This window comes from Alligator mississippiensis, chromosome 4 (genome assembly GCF_030867095.1).
Source record: "Alligator mississippiensis isolate rAllMis1 chromosome 4, rAllMis1, whole genome shotgun sequence".
NCBI classification, from domain to species: Eukaryota; Metazoa; Chordata; order Crocodylia; family Alligatoridae; genus Alligator; species Alligator mississippiensis.
Genome location: NC_081827.1, coordinates 132838798 through 132859304, shown reverse-complemented (window position 1 = coordinate 132859304; position 20507 = coordinate 132838798). Strand labels below are relative to the sequence as shown.

Below are 20507 nucleotides of genomic sequence, written 5' to 3'. Positions count from 1 at the left end.
AACCAGAAATCCTGCATTTCTGCCTGCTGCCATATTCCATGGACTTCTGGGAAGCAGTGAAGCAGACCACATGCTCGGTCTCTGAAATGGAGAAACTGCCTTTGCACAATGCAGCTTTCAGGCTGCCATATTTGCTCCAGTAGACACAGCCTCTGAGGAAATGTGTCATAAAGCAGGCTCTGGGGCCTGGTAGACAGCCTTGTCCATCTCATCCTATTTATAAGGCAGAAGAGTAAAGGAAGAGAGAATTAGAAAGGGGTGTGAGTGAGAGAGAGAGAGAGAGAAAACTATGGGGCATGAAGTGTCACTAGACAAAGCATAGCATCACCATTTGGAAAGATGCCCTCAAAATTAATGATAATCCTACTCCTAAAAACCAGTTTAATTGCATAAAAGACATGAATTCTAAAGTGTGTATAATTCTTTTGCCTTTTGTTTATGACTCTAACTAAGGTATCTGCTGGTCTCATTCCCAGTACCTTTCTTTTCTATCTTTTTATTTGCTTAGTATTTCTCAATTGTCTCACTTGTTTTTATGGTGACCACTGTCTCATATTTTCCATTATGACTCATCTGTTTTATAACAAGTTCTTAAAATATTTTTTAATTATGTGAATGAATATAGAGCTTTGGAAAAGTGAAGAAATAATTATGCTAACTTGTACTGAACATCCTAGTAATCATTGGTAGAGTGACACAGTGCTGCCAGTGCATCTTGATGTAGTCATGAGTCAGAGTAACTTGTTCCAACTCTGGATACTGGGTAGTAAAAAAGACTCTAAATTTCACACATACTGAAGATCCTTAGTCTACAGCATGACGGCTAGTCAAAATGAGGGAGAGAACAGTGTACTTGATTGATGTTTAATAGGACTGTAGATCAGTGTAGGACAAGTTAAGTAGCTGGATTCCCCTCTCAACCTAGTGTGGAATGGGAAGCTTACAAACACTAAATAATTTTTGCTTCCAAATATTGTGGTGTAGAGAAAGAGTAAATAATAGGTTACATCTTACTAATTCTTTCATAGTGCCAGTTCAGAGATTTTACTCCTACTGTTTCAGTCACAGAGGGGACTTTGTTTGGCAAAGTGGCAGCAGCTATTTTGCACCATCCAGCAGAACAAAAATATTTTAAGTTTTAATGATAGATATATATATCCCTCTACTACATTATGAGACTGAGGATTTTTTGTTTGAGTATGTGCAAATTGTTTCAAAGCAAACGATTTGTCCTGAAAGTATAGTGTGACCAAGACAGCCCCTGTTTGCAATAGAAGGAGGACTTTAGCTTGTTGAATTTGGTTACAGTAGGCTTTGGTGGGTGCATCCACACATGCAAACGCGTGCGCTTGCAGCAGCTCAAATAGAAGCGGTGTAAATTTGAGCCGGGGCTTTTTGCTTCAGTGCACATGCACTTGGTTGTGGAGCAAATTGTGACACTTGGGGCAAAATAACCCTGTCTGGCTCCTCCTGGATCTTCAGCCAAGGGGAGCTAGAGCCCAGGGCCAGCACCTGTGCTGTCCCCAGTGGTATAAAAAGCTGCCCTGTCCTGGCCCCAGCAGTATAAAAAGCTGCCCTGGCAAGTAGTTCAGGGCTACCAGCTTTCAGGAGCTCCTGAGGCCCAGCCAATTGGTACCTGGGGACACTACCCCTTGTGCCAGCTGGACTGCTGAAGCAGCCCTGAGAGTTCCCTGAACCCTCTACCCACTGCAGCAGTCTGGCTGTGATCTGCTGTGCACCTGCCAGACTCGGATGGGGACTGCATAGCCAGTAGAGGCATCTGCCCCACTGGGCCAGCTGCCAGTGGACTGCGGTTGCAGAGCTGGCCTTTGTGCAGCACTACTGCCATCTGTGCCTCCTGCCTGGCCATCTGGGCAGCTATCACCTGGAAGATGTTCTGGGTGTGGTGGCCTGCTTTGAACTGTCAAAGCATGTCCTCCTGGCCCCATTTGTCCAGGAGGTCAGCCACAGCCAGATGGGTCTAAGGTGCCATCTGTGAGCAAACAGGGTCCTGCCACTGACCTCCCTAGGAGGAATTCTGGTGTTCCCTATTGGAAACCTGAAAAATACCTCATAAAAAAAAAAAAAAAATCGCCAAGTCACTCTGTGAAATACCCCCAAATCCATCTTCCTCCACAAGTAAAACAAAAGACCACTATAAAGACAGAGCAAAACAGAGACTGTGATCAGTTGGACAATGTTTTATTGATATATCTTACAGTGTTAAAGCTCTTATAATAATAAAGTGAACTCTAAATACATGTTTCATGAATACAGGTCTTCATAGATTCATAGATGTTAGGGCTGGAAGGGACCTCCATAGATCATCGAGTCCGACCCCCTGCCTAGGCAGGAAAGAGTGCTGGGTTTAGATGACCCCAGCTAGATGCCTATCTAACCTCCTCTTGAAGACCCCCAGGGTAGGGGAGAGCACCACCTCCCTTGGGAGCCCATTCCAGACCTTGGCCACTCTGACTGTGAAGTTCTTCCTAATGTCCAGTCTAAATCTGCTCTCTGCTAGCTTGTGGCCATTATTTCTTGTAACCCCTGGGGGCGCCTTCGTGAATAAAACCTCACCAATTCCCTTCTGTGCCCCCATGATGAACTTATAGGCAGCCACAAGGTCGCCTCTCAACCTTCTCTTGCCGAGGCTAAAAAGGTCCAGGTTATCTAGTCCATCCTCGTAGGCTTGGCCTGCAAGCCCTTAACCATACGAGTGGCCATTCTCTGGACCCTCTCCAGGTTATCCACATCCCTCTTGAAATGCGGTGCCCAGAATTGCACACAGTACTCCAACTGCGGTCTGACCAGCGCCCGATAGAGGGGAATTATCACCTCCTTGGATCTATTTGTCATGCATCTGCTGATGCACGATAAAGTGCCATTGGTTTTTCTGATGGCTTCGTCACACTGCCAACTCATGTTCATCTTGGAGTCCGCTAGGACTCCAAGATCCCTTTCCGCTTCCGTGCCACCAAGCAGGTCATTTCCTAGGCAGTAGGTATGCTGGACATTTCTCCTCCCTAGGTGCAGCACTTTGCATTTCTCCTTGTTGAACTGCATTCTGTTTTCTGCCCATTTCCCAACCTGTCCAGGTCTGCTTGTAGCTGTTGCCTCCCCTCTGGCGTGTCCACTTCTCCCCACAGCTTTGTGTCATCCACAAACTTGGACAGAGTACACTTCAGTCCCTCATCCAAGTCACTGATGAAGACATTGAAGAGTATCGGTCCAAGGACCGAGCCCTGCGGGACCCCACTGCCCACACCCTTCCAGGTCGAAACCGAAAGATCCACTACGACTCTCTGGGTGCGACCCTCTAGCCAATTCGCCACCCACCGGACTGTGTAGTCGTCCAAGTCACAGCCTCTTAACTTGTTCACCAGTATGGGGTGGGATACCGTATTGAAGGCCTTCCTGAAGTCTAAGTATACGACATCCACCCCTCCTCCTGTGTCCAGGCGTTTCGTAACCTGGTCATAAAAAAAGAGACTAGATTAGTCAGGCATGATCTACCTGCTACGAACCCGTGCTGGTTTCCCCTCAGCATAATTTGCGCTGCCGGGCTCTCGCAAATGTGAGCCTTGATAATTTTTTCAAAGACTTTGCCAAGGATGGAGGTGAGACTGACTGGCCTATAGTTGCCCAGGTCTTCCTTCCTCCCCTTCTTGAAAATGGGGACCACATTGGCCCTTTTCCAGTCCTCCGGGACTTGGCCCGTGCACCACGAGCGTTCAAATATTCCCACCAGTGGCTGTCCAATGACGTCGGCCAGTGCCTTCAGTACCCTCGGAAGAAGCTCATCCAGGCCTGCCGACTTAAAGGCATCCAGTTCTTCCAAGTGCCTCTGCACCATCTCAGGGTCTACGGATTGTAGTCTGGCGCCTTGCTGCTGGCTCTCTACAACCCCAGTGAGAGACTTGTCTTGCCCCCCGCTCAGGAACACTGAGGCAAAGAAGTCGTTGAGGAGTTCAGCCTTGTCCCCCCTGTCCGTCACCAATTGCTTCTGCCCATTTAGTAGGGGTCCTATTCCTCCCTGGGCCTTCCTTTTACTCCCTATATATCTAAAAAACAATTTTTTTTATCCTTTACTTGGGATGCCATCCTCAGCTACATGGTAGCTTTGGCCCATCTAACTGCCTCCCTACAAGCACGAGCAGAGGAGGTATACTTCTCTTTGGTAATCTCTCCCTGTTTCCACTTTTTATGTGCCCCCCTTTTGGCCCGTAGGCTGCCCTGGATTTCTCTGGTCAGCCAAGGAAGACTTCTGGCCCCTTTCCCTCTTTTTCCTCACATCGGGATCGTCTTCCTCTGTGCCCGAAGGATCATTTCCTTAAGGCACAGCCACCCTTCCTGGGCTCCCATCTCTTCAAAACTCCTACTCTGCAGTGCATCCTTAACTAATCGCCTGAGTTCATTGAAATCAGCTTTCCTAAAGTCTAGCACTTTTACCGTACTAGTTACCTTACCCACTCGATGTCTTATGAAGAATTCTATTATTTGGTGATCACTGTCCCCTAGATGACCACCGATCTGTAGGTCCCCTACCATATCATCCCCCATTGCCAATACAAGGTCCAGTAAGGCATTCCCCTTAGTGAGACCATGTACCTCCTGCATCAGGTGGAGGTCCTGTACACAGGATAGGAAGCTGCGTGAATGGTGGGACTTTGCTGTCTGTGTCTCCCAGCAGATGTCTGGGTAGTTTAGGTCCTCCATAACTACCGCCTCCTTAGTTTTTATGGTCTCCGAGAGCTGCCTCAGGAGCCCCAAGTCTAGTTCTTCCCCTTGGTGTGGGGGTCTGTAGCAGACCCCTACCACCAAATCCCTTTCGCCTTGCCCCCCATGTAACCTAACCCACAATTCTTCTACTTTCTCATCCTTCGATTCCGTCTTGATGAGGGTCGATGTATATTGCTCATTGACATAGAGCGCAACCCCTCCCCCTTTCTTCCCCACCGTGTCCTTTCTGTACAGCCTATAAGCTTCAATATGTACCGCCCAGTCGTGGGATGAATCCCACCAGGTTTCTGTTAGCCCTACTAAGTCGTAGGTGTTTTCTGCAAGCAGGAGCGCTAGTTCATCCTGCTTGCTCCCCATGCTCCTAGCATTAGTATATAGGCACTTGAGCCCTGTGACTGGTGCCTTTGCTGCCCCCCAGCTCCGAATCCCAAGGGGCCCCTTATTTCTTACCTGCTTATTGCTTACCTGTGCTGTACTGCTGGCCGCCCCATCGCTTGCAGGTTCCCCGTGTTCTCCTTCTTCAGGCTGGGCTGTCCTTGTGGGTGCCACATGGTTTGGTGGTCCACAGCTTCCCCCGCCCTCATCTTCCCCTTCCCCTGACAAGCCTAGTTTAAAGCCCACCGGAGGAGATCCACCAATCTATAAGAGAACACACGCTTACCTTTGGGGGACAGGTGAAGCCCATCCCAACTGAGCATGTCCCTCGTCGTGATGTGCGGGCCATTGTCCAGGAAGTTGAAGCCTGCCTCGAGACACCATTGCCGAACCCGCCAGTTGGTCTCTGTAATGCAGTTCTCATGCCGTCTTCAGCGTCCGCTCACTGGTAGGACAGAAGAGAATACCACCTTTGCACCATTTTCCCTCAGCATGCCGCCCAGAGCATTGTAGTCCATCATCAGGTGATTGGGGGTTCTCCTGGCCACATCATTAGTACCCACATGGACTTAGGACCATGGGGTAGTAATCGGTGGGCTGAATCATGGCCTGGATTACTTCCGTCACGTCCCGAATCTTTGCTCCGGGCAGGCAGTAGACCTCTCGTGTTGAGGGGTCCTGGCGACAGATGGGCCCTTCCGTACCTCTCAGGATGGAGTCTCCTATGACAATCACTCGATGCCTCTTCCTCTGGGTCCGCTTGGATCTCTTGACCTGTTTGGAGTGTGGAGAATGTGGTGTTGCTTCCTGCCCAGAGGTTTCCTCCTCTCCTTCCATCTCCTGCAGGGTTGCCAGGGCCTCGTACCTATTCTCTAGTCAGACTGGAGGAACTGGTACCAGTTTGCTGTGAGCAGCTCCAGTTCTGGATGTTACCGTCTGCCACTCTGCTGTGGAGGGCACTCCCTGGGCTGCTTCTTCCTTGTGTGCCTGGTCCTGCAGGGAAGGAAATAATTGTCAATTTCATCCTCCGCCTCCCTGATACCCCTCAGCCTGCTAAACTCCTCCTGGAGCTCCCTCACCTGCGCCTCCAGAGCCCTAAGACGGGCACCTGCCAGACAGGTGTGGGGGCCCCCAATCTCTGCCCCCCCGGCCCTGCTGGGGATCCCCTGCAGGCCAGGAGGCAGGGGGACATTGGCTCCCCCATGGGCTCAGTCTGGGAGGAGGCCTCAGACCAGCCCCGGGTAGGCGTGGCCCCCTGGGCAGAGGCCCTAGTACCACTCCTCATCGACACCATTCTATAAACTGCTGTTTGTTAGATCTGCGTGGTGTCTACGCCCTACCCATACAGGAGTCTCTCTCCTGGCCTTTCCTGCTCGCCCGCCGGCGCGAATGCCTGTGCAAACGCTGGCGCGCTCTGTTTCTGCTGCGTGGCTTGGGAGCCCGGCTCCCTACCGGCTCAGCTATAAGGGGACCCGGGGGGCTTCCCCTCCGGATCTGGCTCAACTGTGCCGGGTCTCTCCGCCCCACTTACCTTCGGGGGATCAGCTGTTGCTGCCCCCGCTGCTGATTCCTCTGCTGCTGCTGCTTCTGCCTCCAGTCAGTGAGTTAGTAAGGGGGCACACGTGCAGGCGGGACACACGTGTGCCTGGATCCTCTTCTTCCCGCAGCTGGTTCCTGAGTTTTGTTGCACTCCCACAGGGCGATGGCCCCCCCAACAGTGGTTTTGGCCCTCTCACAAGGGATCTGGCCCCCCAACAGGGGTTTCATCCCCCACACAAGGGGTATGGACCCCCAACAGGGGCCAAATGGCCCCCACAGGGGCTATCACCCCCCTTGCAAAGCCCACATGCCCCACCCCAGGCCCCCAATTGCTGCTCTACCTGGCCTCAGCCCCACCAGTTGCTTCAACTCCCCCCAATGGCTGCCCCACCCCCCAACTTGCACCCCCAGGTCCCCAAGGCTACCCCCACAACCCCAGGTGCCAGCACTTAAAAAAAAAACAAAACAGAAAAAACCCAGAAAAAATGGAAAATAAAAATGCTCTGCTTACCTTAGAAGCAGGGGGGCGGGGCAGGGGCTCCAGAGCCTCCTGGCAGAGCTTCCGGGGCAGCAGGGCCTAGGCTGGGGCCATTGGGGCTGTCACCCTGCCCGGCACTGTGCAGGCAGGGCCCCAGTCAGCCAGACGCAGCAAGCTACAGGTAAGTACCGGGGTTCTTTTTGTTTTATTTTTTTTAAATTATGGGGTGAGGGCACAGGGCTTGGAGGGATGGGGCCAGCCAGGGCAGGGGTCAGGGGGCCTCAGGGGGGCTGGTGGGGAGAGGGGCCAGCCCCGGCAGGGGGAGAGGCCTCAGGGAAGCTGGTAGGAGGAGGGGCCAGCCCCAGCCAGGGTCAGAGGCCTCGGGGGGGGGGGGCCAGCCCCGGCAGTGGTCAGGGGCCTGGGGGAGTGGACAGGGCCATTGGGGTCCCCCCCACGGTCCCCTCCTCCTCCAGCCCCCTGACCCCTTACTCACTGGCACCTGAGTCCTGGTGCTGAAACATGAGGACAGGCCAGCCGAGTGTTTCAGCACCAGGGCAAGGGGCCAACCACAGAGATGCTCTGGCAGCCGGAGCATCTCCATGGAGGACCCAGCCTCCAGTTACCTGCCCCTCTTTTTTTAAACATCGATTTTTTTTGTAGACCTCTGAACATTTGTTTTGTTCTTGCATGTGCCTGTTGCCCTGCCTCAAAGGGGTTTGAGGCGGGGCAAGATGCACGTGCACACTTGTGTGGATGTGCCCTGTGGGTGCAGACACAAGTGCAGCTCCCAGCTATAATTTGGAATGATTTTTGCAAAGCATTCTGTGTTACAACATTACCCCAAACCAAACAGAAGTTCATTGTTGGTTTCAGGGGGCAGGTGAATCTAGTTGCAGGCTCCCAGCAGCAGCTAGTTTCCCATAGTAATGGCCAGGCTTTCTGCCAGTGCTCGCTGTTTTCAGAATGGGAGGAGGGAAATGGCAGTGGAGGGAGCTCATTCTTGGGGTTCCCCAGATGGTGCTGAAGACTGGGGAGGGTGAATTGGAGCCCTCCCCCCACCTCAAAGGGTGAGGGGGATGCAATACACCCATCCCACCCTTCAGGCAGAGCTGAAGCACCCCCAGACTGAACTCCCTCTGCTCTCTTTCCCCCCTCCCATTCTAAAAACAGCTACAGGCTGGGAGTTCCTCACACACAAATTACAAAAGAGGCTACATTTTGTAACATCTTTATCTGATACCTCATGCAGTGGGAGGTCAGCTTTTCACCTAATTGCCATTGTTTAATCTGTTTGCAGCCATACACTTGTTTGGTCACAGCTATAAACTGCTTTTTGTGGCCAAATCAAGTGAAAATTGTCACTTTTGTCTGCAACCTGTGTGTTTATTTCCTCCTCATTTTCTGTTAAACCTTCTACCATAGCCAGAGTTAATAAAGCTAGAGCTACAGGCATGAAGATAGATGTACGTGTTAACCAGGCTGCTACTGACTGATGTATTTTGTGGGAGTGTCTCTATTCCAGAATAGCTTCTTGTAGATTTCTTTTCTCCTTAATGCAATATGTATTCTGTGAGACAGCTGCTTTGCAGGTTTGAGTTGTTTTATCAGTTTCCAGATGTAACCTTCCTAGAGAACAACTCAGTTCTTGTTTTGAGTGTGTCTTATTTTTCCTATATCTATTGCATACATTATTTCTCAGGCTTAGCATTACAAGGTTTATTAGTGCACTTGTTTTAACTATGTCATAGACAATCATCTCCAGGGTGGCTGTGATGCCCTTGGCAGTCCCTTTTTTCTACCCTGCTCTCTGGGGCAGTCAGCCCCACTTTCACCTGCCACACCTTGATGTGAATTGTTGTTTAAATACAGGAGGTTGCCCTAGTTTTTCTATAATGACCACCAGGTGTCTGTGGTCAGTGCCTTTATAGGCTAACTGTGTGGCTCCAATCCATCCCTACACCAGACCCCATGCCTTGCATATGTCATCACTCATTGATGTTCTCTCCCTACACACTCAGATCCTCCCTGGGCTCTCAGACCTCTCTGGGCTCCCAGACCTTTCTGGTCCCACTGTCTCCACAGTTCCTCTCTGGGCCTTGGACTTTCTCTGGTCCCACTTTTTCTCGGTCCTTCTAGGCACCTTTGGACCCTCTTCATGTGTTTCCCCAGACCTGCTAGACTCTAGGCCATCTTGGTCCCACTCTCTTAGCTCCTCTCTGGGCACTTGAACCCTTTTGGTCCCACTAGCAACTTCCTTCCCATGCTTTTTTTATTGGGGTGTGCTCCCCTAACCTTTCCCTACAAAAGGGTGACCCAAAAGATAGGGGGGATGGAGTTTTTAGGTACCCCATACCCACCTTTCTCTGGCGCTTGTCACCAGTGGCACTTTAATTACCCTGCCACAAGCAGCCACATCACTGTGATCCCAAACCCCAGTTGGGTGCAGTTTTTGATCCTACCCAGGACCAGCTCCTAGGCTATCCTGATCTGTCAATTCTTGCCCCTTCTGGGTTATGGTCTCCTTGGCCTACCACTGATGTCACATGCCCTTTCAGGGATCCCATCATCAATCCCTTGTGTCACTGGGCTCCTGGACCACCCACTAGGTACCAGATGCTGAGTTCTTCTCTTGGCTCTGAACCCCTCATAGGTCCCCAGGAACATCCTCCACCCCTTAGTTTCTTCCCAAATCTCTAGACTGCTGCAGGGTGTACTATACTTACAAACATTCAGGAACTGCAACACTCTAGCCAAGGTGATGTACCTTCTGCATTCTCCAGCCTCCCCCCCCCCCCCCCCGCCAGCTCAGCTTAGGGCTTAGATTTATATCTGGTGCAAGCCCAGTAACCCTCCTGAGTCAGGGGACTCCTCAATCAGCTCTGGGCATACCTGCCAGCTTCCTATGTCTGATGACTCTGCAATCAGTGACCTGCAGGAAGTACGGAACAGAAGGGTCATTGCTGTCCCGTTCCCCTAGATCTCTCTTACTCCCTGTGTAAGCGAAGACCAGATCCTAACTAAGGGATCTTCCCCCGGTTCTCCCTCTGACAGCGTGGATAGGGGATGCCTAACTTCACTGAATCAACTTGACATGTACCAGACTGAAGAACTATCAATAAGATGCTAACCAAGTAAAAAATCTTGGTTAATTTGTCTATTTGTTTTTATGATCACTATCAGTTTTAACTTGTATTGTTATGTTATCTATTTATTAACTTAACTTTTTTATTAACAGTCATATGTGCAAATTATATCTTTTATTGCTATAAGTAAAATTCATTCTTTTTTATAAGTGAAACTTGTCATTACTTTCCTCCCAACATTACCTCCTCGATCCCAAACCAAAAAGCCCAGTAGCTAATGAATACAGTTGCAGTACTTAATCAGCCTGCAACTAAATTAATATACTCACAGTGCCCAGCTGGCCTGTGACAGTCTCCCACTTTTCTAGTTAAAACCCAGGATTCATCTTTTGTAAGAAATGTACCAACTTGGTTGTTTTCAGTGGTGATTTTGCAAAGGATTCTTTTTTCTACTCCATGACTCATTGTAACTATATTTGCAATGAGACATGGACCAATAGATCTGTAGTCACCCAGTTTGAACAAACTTAAAAAAATATCTGCATGGAAAAAAGTTGATGATTTCACTGTCTAGGAAATCAGTGTACACTTCACAATGCAATATATAACATGACACACACTGTTCCTGACACACTAGACAGAAAAGTCAGACCTGAATAGGTGTAAAGATTCAGTTTTCTTATATCCAGTTTAAAGCTGTGGGTTCTCAGCTTCAGTTTCTGGAGCTGACCATCTAGCACTTTCCATAAGAACTAGTCAGTTTAAGACAAAAACAGTATCTGATTTTTTACATCTCTGTCACAGACTTCCTCTGTGACCTGGGACAAGTGTGTCTGTTTATGTTGCTCAATGATAAAATGAGGAAGTAATAATATTTCCCTACATTTTGGAGATACTGCAAAGTTACATGCATGGATGTTGAGGCATAACAGGCAGCCTTCCATCTGGATGGCAGCAACAAAAGCTGCAGTGGCATAAGCTGGCTTCGGGAGGCAGCTGCCATTCTTATGCCCGCTTTAAGTGAAACCCCTGGGCTGGTACCCCAGTTGCCCACCATTCGTTATGCTACTCTGTGGATGACTATGAAGCATTGAGATACCGTGCAAATAGAAACCAGCAAGGTGTCTAAAACAGACAGATGCTGACCAGCATAGCTTTATTTCCTCAGGTTTGTGTAGTTCTTTTACAAATACTGTTTGCCTCTGTTTGCTTGAGTAGCCCTCTGTTGAATTTGTTGATCAAATTCAGTCCTGTGCCTGATTTCTTACCTAGGAGTCCAGATCAATACAAATAAATACTTTCTGGAATACATACCAAGCTGTAAGCCCCAAGACAAACAACTTAGCAAGCTAAAAGGTTTGCATCCATGTTGTTTCTATTTTAAACTAACTATAAGGATAACTTCCCACAGTGAGATTTATAGGATTGTAGAGTGCATTCACGAGGGAGATGTATTATCACCCATGTCATTTACAACCAGACTGGCCAAAGCACTAGACGGATACTGTTGGGAGCAACAGGCCTGCCCAACAGGTCTCTATTTTTTGTCTTCCATAATTCAGCGACTGTGGTTTGTGTGCCCCTGTAGCTTCATATTGTATTCATTCTTTTGTGTGTTGTTCAGTGTGTGGAGGATGGATGCAGGATTTAATGAAAGCCTAACATCCTGGTTGTTAAAGAACTGGATTTCATTTTGATGTTGCTATGGCTCACTTGCTCACTTCAGATTGGCTTTATAAGCTCAAAGGTTAAGACATTCTTCATCATTTAAAGGGAATTGTAGGTATAAAATTAGTATGCATTTCATTGGCCCAGAGACCACTGAACTATTAAAATAAGTAGCAGTGGAAAATTGAATTAATTAGATGTATAATATTTACAAGAATCACTTTTCTCACCTACTAATTATAATCTGTTCCTCCAGTAAAACGAAAGGAATGTGTTGTCAGAAAATAGAATGCAGGCCACTTGCTTATACAAAGTGTCATTGCTAGGACTAATGGGACTAGCTTCAAGGGGGAAAAAAAGAGCCATTGTTGATTGTTGTTATTGTAACAGACTGCCAATGTGGGCTCACCAGATTGGCTTGAGATACTTACCCTGGGATAGAAACAGTGCCGGTGAACTCTGAGCAACACCAAGGGTGGAGCAGGGGAGCCCTGCCCTGTGGAAAAGGAGAAGCCAATCAAAAGAAAAGGTTTTCAGTCCCCTCATTCACATGGAAGGGGGATGGCGGGGGTTGGGGGCCAGCCACCCTGAGCCCTGGTTGGCCGGTTTGCAAGCCAGGGAGGGACTACCAAAGGAGATAAAAGCAGCAGCTGAACTGGCATGGGGGCTGCTGATAGTGACTCCAAGGAACCACGCAGGAGGCCTCAGAAGAGCTGGGGTGAGCTGACCCAGCAGAGGGACAGAGAGACCCCTCTGAAGAGCCTCAAAGGCCCTGGGAAAAGGCGGCAGCGGCAGTCAGCCTTGCCTCCAGCCCTGAAGCAGAGAGGGAGCCATGGCCAGGGCTTGGGGCAGAGAGTTGGTGCCCCAACTTTCCTATTATTCTTGTTTTGTAAATAAAGTGTAAATAGTTGAATCATTTAAGTGTTAAACCTTCTTGGGACCACGGGCTGCTCTGTGGGGAGCAGGGGCCGACTGGAAAGTAAATTGGTGCTGGCCGGAAGCCCTGCCCCACTCTCATCACACCATCCCTGATATTGGGCAGGGGTGGCAACTATTGGGCCACCACCCATGTTACACTATGAAAAGATGGTTCTTATCCCAGCATATTGGAAATAGAATGTGCTAATTGCAGTCCTGGAAAAATACTTTGCTTGTTTAACTAATTGTCTACTTCTACATATTTTAATTGTTTACAAAAATAATAATTTAGTAAAATGTGGATTGAAAACATAAGGTGTGCCAAGATAATTTAGTCACGTTTATATTTATTTTCCTGATCTGTGCCAGCACCAGGTTTGTCAAATATTTTCATAGAGCAGATAACAGAAGGAGAGGGATTCTGCCTCTACTCTTGTTTCTATATATTGCTTTAATGGCATATAGCCTATAGAATTGTGTAGGGCCCAAGGCTACAAGGGTTTGGGAAGAATTCACTTTGTGCTTGCATTATGTTTGGCTACTACTGAGGACCTAAGCTGTTTCCCCTTCTCCCTGCAAAGCTGTTCTACTTTCAAACACTGCAATGCATCACCTTGATACTCTGTCAAACAGAGGCATCTGAAAATCATGTTGTCACAGTGTCTAATGTTGTCTATCACAATATATCCTGCAAACAACACTGATGCAAGTCTATTTATTGCTATGTGAATGCCAACAGCAAATGCAAATTATGTACGGAAACAAACCAAAAGGCATTTATTTTGAAAATAAAATAGTGCTTGAAAAAACACCTGGATTACCAGCCCGGGTGACGGAAATCCTATTTCTCCACTCTCATAAAGGATGAATTCTACAGTTTTGGTGTGTCTCAATAATTGAATTCTTAAATTAGAAAGATATTTAAAAATCTCATTTTAAAATAAAAATATAATAGTGTAATGTGTTCATTCCCTGGGAATATTTGTTTTCGTTACAAATGTATTTCATTAACAAGATGAAGTAGGTGGATGATTCATTTTGTGTTTTCTTCTCTGGGTTTCTTGAAAATTGACTTGAGAAGCAATATCCTTTTCTTCTCTTATTTATGGAATGTTTTCATTGGAAGGGTGACAGTACTGAGCAATATATCTTTAAAATTTGTTTAGTTTAAGTTTTATGTTTGAGTCTTCACTTAGTTACAGCAATTTATGGTGACTATCATTTGCCTGCAGCTGTTTTATTTCAAGTAATTCTCTCAATATGTATATAAAGATAAGAATGGTGAAATTAGTGCTATTAGAAATATGTATATCTTTTAAATTAGGGAACATAAGATCCAAAGGTAGCATAGATTTGTATAAAACCCTTACAATTTCCTTTAAAAAAAATACACAAACTTTTAAATGAACATGTAAAAGTGGAGGTTTCTTCAGAAAAATAAAGAATACAATTAAAAATGTGATTCCCTAATGACCTAGGTTCCATCTATAGAAGAGAGTGAAAAGGATTTATAATTCTAGAGTAAACAATGTTCATTCTAAAACAAGCATGGAGATAAAAGCTGCTACGGCTTATTCAGGACAGCCATCTTTCTAATTGTTTATAACTTCCTGACTTTTAAAACACACAGTATTCTAGTGGTTTCTCTGGGATGCAAAGAAAACAAACAAAATAACATTGCCACCAAAAGCCCACACACTGCTACTGTTTTCAATTATTGACAACCAACAGCTTTTATATGGTTGTCTGGATTTTCAGAAAAAATAATAATCTTGGAATCCAAAATGTTTGATTTCAATGACAGAGGTTCACAAAGCTAATGCATTAATGTAATATACTATAGGTTTGTCAGTAATTTTCTTGGTAATACTAGGCAATGCATCAACTTGGAATAAACTTAATCCATGAATACACTGACATAATGTCAAAAATAAAGCATTATGTGCTATTGTTCAACAAACTGCTCTATGCTTCCTGATAAGACATCTTCCATCCCTATGCATAACACACAAATGTGTACAGCAATAAGTTCAGAATATCTTAAGAACTTGGTTTGTGGGTGGTGGGGAGAATGCATGCAATTTTCTGTCTGAGGATATTTAACCCAATCATTTGAAAAAAGCAAGTAGAACACCAGAACAGGCTGCCATTGCAACAGGTCTTTCTACCAAGGTGTGTTTTTTTCAAATGAGAACCTTGAATGCAACAACCAGTAAGCCTTCCAGCAAAGGGAAGCACAAATTCTGAGCCAATAGAACTGTAACGTTGCACTGCCAGCTGGCACTGATCAAGCCTGACAATCTGCACTAATTATTTTGGCATTGAAGATTCTCCCTTGAACCTATGAGGTTTCCCATTGCTGAAATGTGCTTAGGAGCTTGTGCAAATTGCAGGCAGGTCATGAAAGAAAATGTGTTTTCACTTCCAGCAGCTCAACAGCCAAGCAGAACCAAATGTCCCTGTTTAAAGGTTGTTTTCTACAGGGTGTCATTCTTTTCATGGAACTATTGTCCCTGACAGCAAAGCTGGCTTTAGAATTGCAAGAGCAACTATGTGTTTCAAATCAGAGTTCCCACATCTTTGAGTCTATATTTTAAACTCTGTTTCAGTGCATCATTTATCTTTTTTCAGGACCCAGAACTGTAGAAGCAGAAATACATATAAACCCATGTTCCATTCATGCAATTTAAGAAAATAGTAGGAAAACTTCAGGGCACTGACAGAATGATATTAGTTGTGTAATCAGTCCCTTGAAAGTTCTCTATAGCCATGCCCTGATAGAAGTGCCTGGCTGCAGAGCACTTTAAAAGTGCCCGGTCATGTTAGAAAGTAATGCTTATTTAACAAGGCCCGCCAACAGCAAAAAAGCCTCAGTTAGTCTCTGGAGTGGCAAGAGACACGGGTGAAAGCCTGCTGTGCCCCCACTCCCCCGAAGCCCCCCAGAGATCCCCTAGCAGCTGTGGAACCCCCCACCAACCCCCAACACAGCTGGAGGTAAGTGGGGCCCATGGTGGAAGGAGGTTAACCTTTACAGAGTGGGAGGATGCAGCTGAGTGGAGCCGGGCCAGGTCTCACCCTGCCCAGGACCCTACTTCGCCTAGCCCCACAGGGAGCCACGTGACTGGAGCCGCATGAACAGGCTGCGTAAACAGGTGCCTGCTGGCACATGAGTTAGCCCACTGCATCAAGGCCCCTGCCCCACTGGAGCTTAGCAACAGGTATGAACCTCTTGCAGTCCCAGCAGAGTCTGCTGAGTTGCCAGCTCCCGCAGGCAACACAGGCCCAACTGCAGCTACCGCCCCCGCTCTCCCCAAGACAAAATGTAAAGTGTTTGTCATGGGAGACTCCATCCTGAGGGGGACTGAGGGGGTAATCTGCTGCCCTGACCCCTTAGCCCGGGAAGTCTGCTGCTTCCCAGGGGCTTGCATCTGAGACATTCTGGAGAAGATCCCTAAGCTCCTCCAGGTCACAGACAACTATCCCATGCTCCTTATTCATGTGGGCACCAAATGACACAGCTCGGAGCACTCCCAGTCGGGTCATGAGGTGCTACAGGGATTTGGGAGCAGGGCTAAAGGGTCTGGGGGCACAGGTGGTGTTCTCTTCAATACTCCCAGTCTCAGGGTATGGGCTGAGGAGGGAGAGGAGGATCCAGGTAGTTAACCAAAGACTGCGGTGCTGGTGTCATCAGGAAAGCTTTGGCTTCCATGACCACAGCCCACTCTTTGGCGAGAGAGGCAGCGAGCTGCTGGGAAGGGATGGCCTTCACATCTCTCCACTGGGGAGGATGCTCTTCTCAGTCAGACTGGTTGACCTGCTTCATTGGGCTTTAAACTAAGCCCGCTGGGGGGTGGGGGGACTACCGCCACTGCTGGCCTGCTGAGCAACCCCTGCAAAGCCAGCAGACCAAGGCACTTAAGGGAGCCCACCCCTTCCCCAGCCCTGGTACAATCTATGGGCAAGGCAAGAGCCAGCAAGGGGATGCTTGCCTGCCTGTACACAGATGCCAGGAGCTTGGGGAATAAGCAGGAGGAACTCATCCTCCCGCTTAACACAAATAATTATGACACCATAGGGATAATGGAGACCTGGCGGGACTCCACTCATGACTGGATCATGGGTATAGGTGGCTATACCATGTACAGGAGGGATCGAGTAGATAAAAGGGGCGGGCGTGTAGCTGTCTAAGTTAAGGAAAGCTATGCATCCCTGCAAGCTGATGTTGGTGACCAGGGTGGACAACTGGAGACCCTCTGGGATAAAATCCATGGGGAACACAGCACAGGAGAAACAAGGGTGGGAGTCTACTACAGATCTCCCACCCAAAGTCAAGAGCTTGACCAAGAGTTCAGTCGGGAACTGGGTGAGGCTGCATGCTCCAGGACCATGGTTGTCATGGGTGACTTCAATTACCCAGACATCTCGTGGGAAGATCACTCAGCAAAATCTGAGTGGTCGCAAAGCTTCCTATCGTGTGTGGATGACCTCTACCTGACTCAAGAATTCTATGGGCCAACAAGAGGTAAAGCACTTCTTGACCTGGTACTGGCTACTGGGGATGACCTAATTAGTGACCTAGTGATCAATGGGAAGCAGGGTTACGGCGACCATGAGCTGATCACCTTCACCATCCACCATAAAGCTGGCAAGTCAGTCAGCAACACTGAAGTCCTCGAGTTCAGGAAAGCCAACTTTGACAAGCTCAGGAGGCTCGTCAGTGAGGCCCTAAGGGACCACGACTCCAGGGGGAGGGGAGTTCAGGAACAGTGGTTGCTTCTAAAGGGAGCGATCCTCAATGCGCAAGCTAATTCTATTCCATCTCAGAGGAAAGGCAGCAAGAGGGCACAGCAGCCCCCCTGGCACTCCAGGGATCTAGCAGACCTCCTGAGGCTAAAAAGAAAGGCCTACAAAGGATGGAGGATGGGATTCACTTCCAAGGAGGAATATTCTGCACTGGTCCAGTCCTACAGGGAGTGAACCAGGAAAGCCAAGGCTGCAACTGAACTCCAAGTAGCTTCAAGCATCAAGCACAATAAAAAGTCCTTTTTCAGATATGTGGGGAGCTGGAGGAAAAGCAAGGGCAACATTGGAGCCCTGCTGAACCAGATGGGACAACTGACAACTGACGCCCAGGAAAAAGCCAACCTATTAAATGGGTACTTTGCGTTGGTCTTTCATCAGTCCCATGGGATGTCCACTATAGGACAGGAAGGCCCGGGTGAGGGAGATCCCCTGCCCTCCATCAATGCTGACCTCATGAAGGAACACCTTCAGAGGCTGGATACCTTCAAGTTAGCCATACTTGACAATCTACACCCCAGGGTACCCAAGGAGCTAGTGAGCATCATAGCCTAGCCTCTGGCATGGATCTTTGAAAACTCTTGGCGCTCTGGTGTAGTGCCCAAAGACTGGAAGAAGGTCAATGTGGTGCCTATCTTCAAAAAAGGGAGGAAAGTGGATCCAGCAAACTATAGGCCCATCAGCCTGACTTCTATTCTGGGAAAGTTCTTATAAAAGTTTATTAACGAGGCCATCCTAAATGGACTGGCCGATGCCAACATCCTGAGGGATAGCCAGCACGGGTTTGTTGCAGGTAGGTCTTGCTTGACCAATCTCATTTCCTTTTATGACCAGGTGACCTATCACCTGGACAAGGGAGAAGAGATTGATTTCATATATCTTGACTTCAAAAGAGCCTTCCATCTGGTATCCCATGATCAACTCTTGGCAAAACTGGCCAATTGTGGCCTTGGGTCTACCACAATCCAGTGGCTGGGGAATTGGCTCTGTAGTCAGACCCAGAGGGTAGTAATTGATGGAAGTCAATCATCATGGTGTCCTGTGACCAGTGGGGTCCCCCAAGACTCTGTCCTTGGACCCATATTGTTCAACATCTTCATTAATGATGTGCACATTGGAGTTAGAAGCAGACTGGCCAAGTTCACTGATGACACCAAACTTTGGGGGAAAGCATCCACACCTGAAGACAGGAGGGCAATCCAGGCTGACCTGGACAGGTGCAGCAAATGGGCGGACGAGAACTTGATGGTGTTTAACACTGAAAAATGCAAGGTTCTCCACCTTGGGAGGAAAAACTGCAGCATCCTTATAGGCTCAGCAGTGCTATGCTGGCTAGCACTATGGAAGAAAGAGACTTGCGGGTTATCATTGACCACAAGATGAACATGAGCCTTCAATGCGATGCTGCAGCTAGTAAAGTGACCAAAACGCTGGCTTGCATGTATAGATGCTTCTCAAGTGAATCCCATGACATCATTCTCCCATTGTACTTGGCCTTGGTGAGGCTGCAGCTGCAGTACTGCATCCGGTTTTGGGTTCCACAATTCAAAAAGGATGTGGAGAAGTTTGAGAGAGTCCAGAGAAGAGCCATGCGCATGATCAGAGGTCAGGAAAACAGACCTTATGATGACAGGTTGAGCGCCATGGGGCTCTTTAGCCTGGAAAAGCTCAGGCTCAGGGGTGATCTGATGGCCACCTATAAGTTTATCAGGGGTGACCACCAGTATCTGGGGGAACTTTTGTTCACCAGAGTGCCCCAAGGGATGATGAGGTCGAACGGTTATAAAACTACTGCAAGACCGTTTCAGGCTGGACATAAGGAAGCATTTCTTTACTGTCCAAGCCCCCAAGGTCTGGAACAGCCTGCCATTGGAGGTGGTCCAAACACCTACATTGAACACCTTCAAGAGTAAATTGGATCTTGCTGGGATCCTATGACCCCAGCTGACTTCCTGCCCTTCAGGTGGGGGGCTGGACTCGATCTTCCGAGGTCCCTTCCAGCCCTAAAAAAAAAAAAAAGATGTAGCTGAAGGTGCTTCCAAGTGGAGCACCTTCATTACCTTATGTTTGTCTGTGTTCATGAGCAGGGCTGGGCTAATGCAGCCCCACCCTTTCCCCAGTGCTGTCTGCAGGATGGGAGGGAGAGAAAGCAGGGGAGGGAGCTCTGTTCTTGAGTTTGTCTGTGCCAGAGGGAGGGGCAAATGGATTGGAGCCTCCTACCATGGGGGAGTAGGCAGCACTAGAGCTGGGGTGGCTCTCCCCCAACCAAACAGTGAATGTCTGTTGAGTTGGGGCAGGGGTGGGGGAGAGAAGGTTATTGTAACTCTTGGCACTGTCTATGAAGCACCATGAGTTACATCAGGGAGCTGCATGCATGTCAGTGCCCTCAGACAGGTCCTGGGTTTTGTTTAAAGATAGATACATGTAGCAGCCTTCAGATACAGATCCTAAATCTTTGTCCTTCAAAGAGAATGAAAACAGATGTTCTGCTTCAAATGTATCTTTGAGAGAAGTTTTGAAACTGGAGTTCCAATTTACATGTGAAGAGGCAAGGTTGGATTCTGGTTGTTTTAGTTCCAACAAGTTTTCTAAAACTGAAAGATTATTTTAACCTGAGGCTAGGAATCTCATGAGAACATCCATCCACCCATCTGTCTGTGCATTTCCATCTTTCTATATATGAGGAAAGGAGAGAGACTTCTTTTTTTTTTTTTTAACTTTTAAAACTTTATTATGAAAATGTTAAAAACCAAAAGGTGCAAGTACAAAAACTATGTGTCCCCTCTGAAGAAGCCAAGCTTGAAACACTTGTAACAAAACTCCTGTGTTACTATAGATTTAAACCCTGTCCCTCTCCTCCATGCCCTTCATCAGGTTGTACCTTGGAACTGGCTGCCCACCTTCCA

At 47.9% G+C, this 20507-nt stretch overlaps 1 long non-coding RNA gene across 1 annotated transcript; it reads right to left on the bottom strand.

Annotated features, from left to right (window-relative positions):
- Positions 1-5245: 5245 nt before the first annotated feature.
- LOC132249864 (uncharacterized) lies at positions 5246-6958 on the bottom strand. The gene is made up of 4 exons (XR_009461350.1): positions 6647-6958; positions 5981-6108; positions 5820-5889; positions 5246-5560 (listed from the first exon to the last, which is right to left on the bottom strand). It is a non-coding gene; the product is annotated as an uncharacterized LOC132249864 (long non-coding RNA).
- Between the last annotated feature and the right edge of the window lie 13549 nt (positions 6959-20507).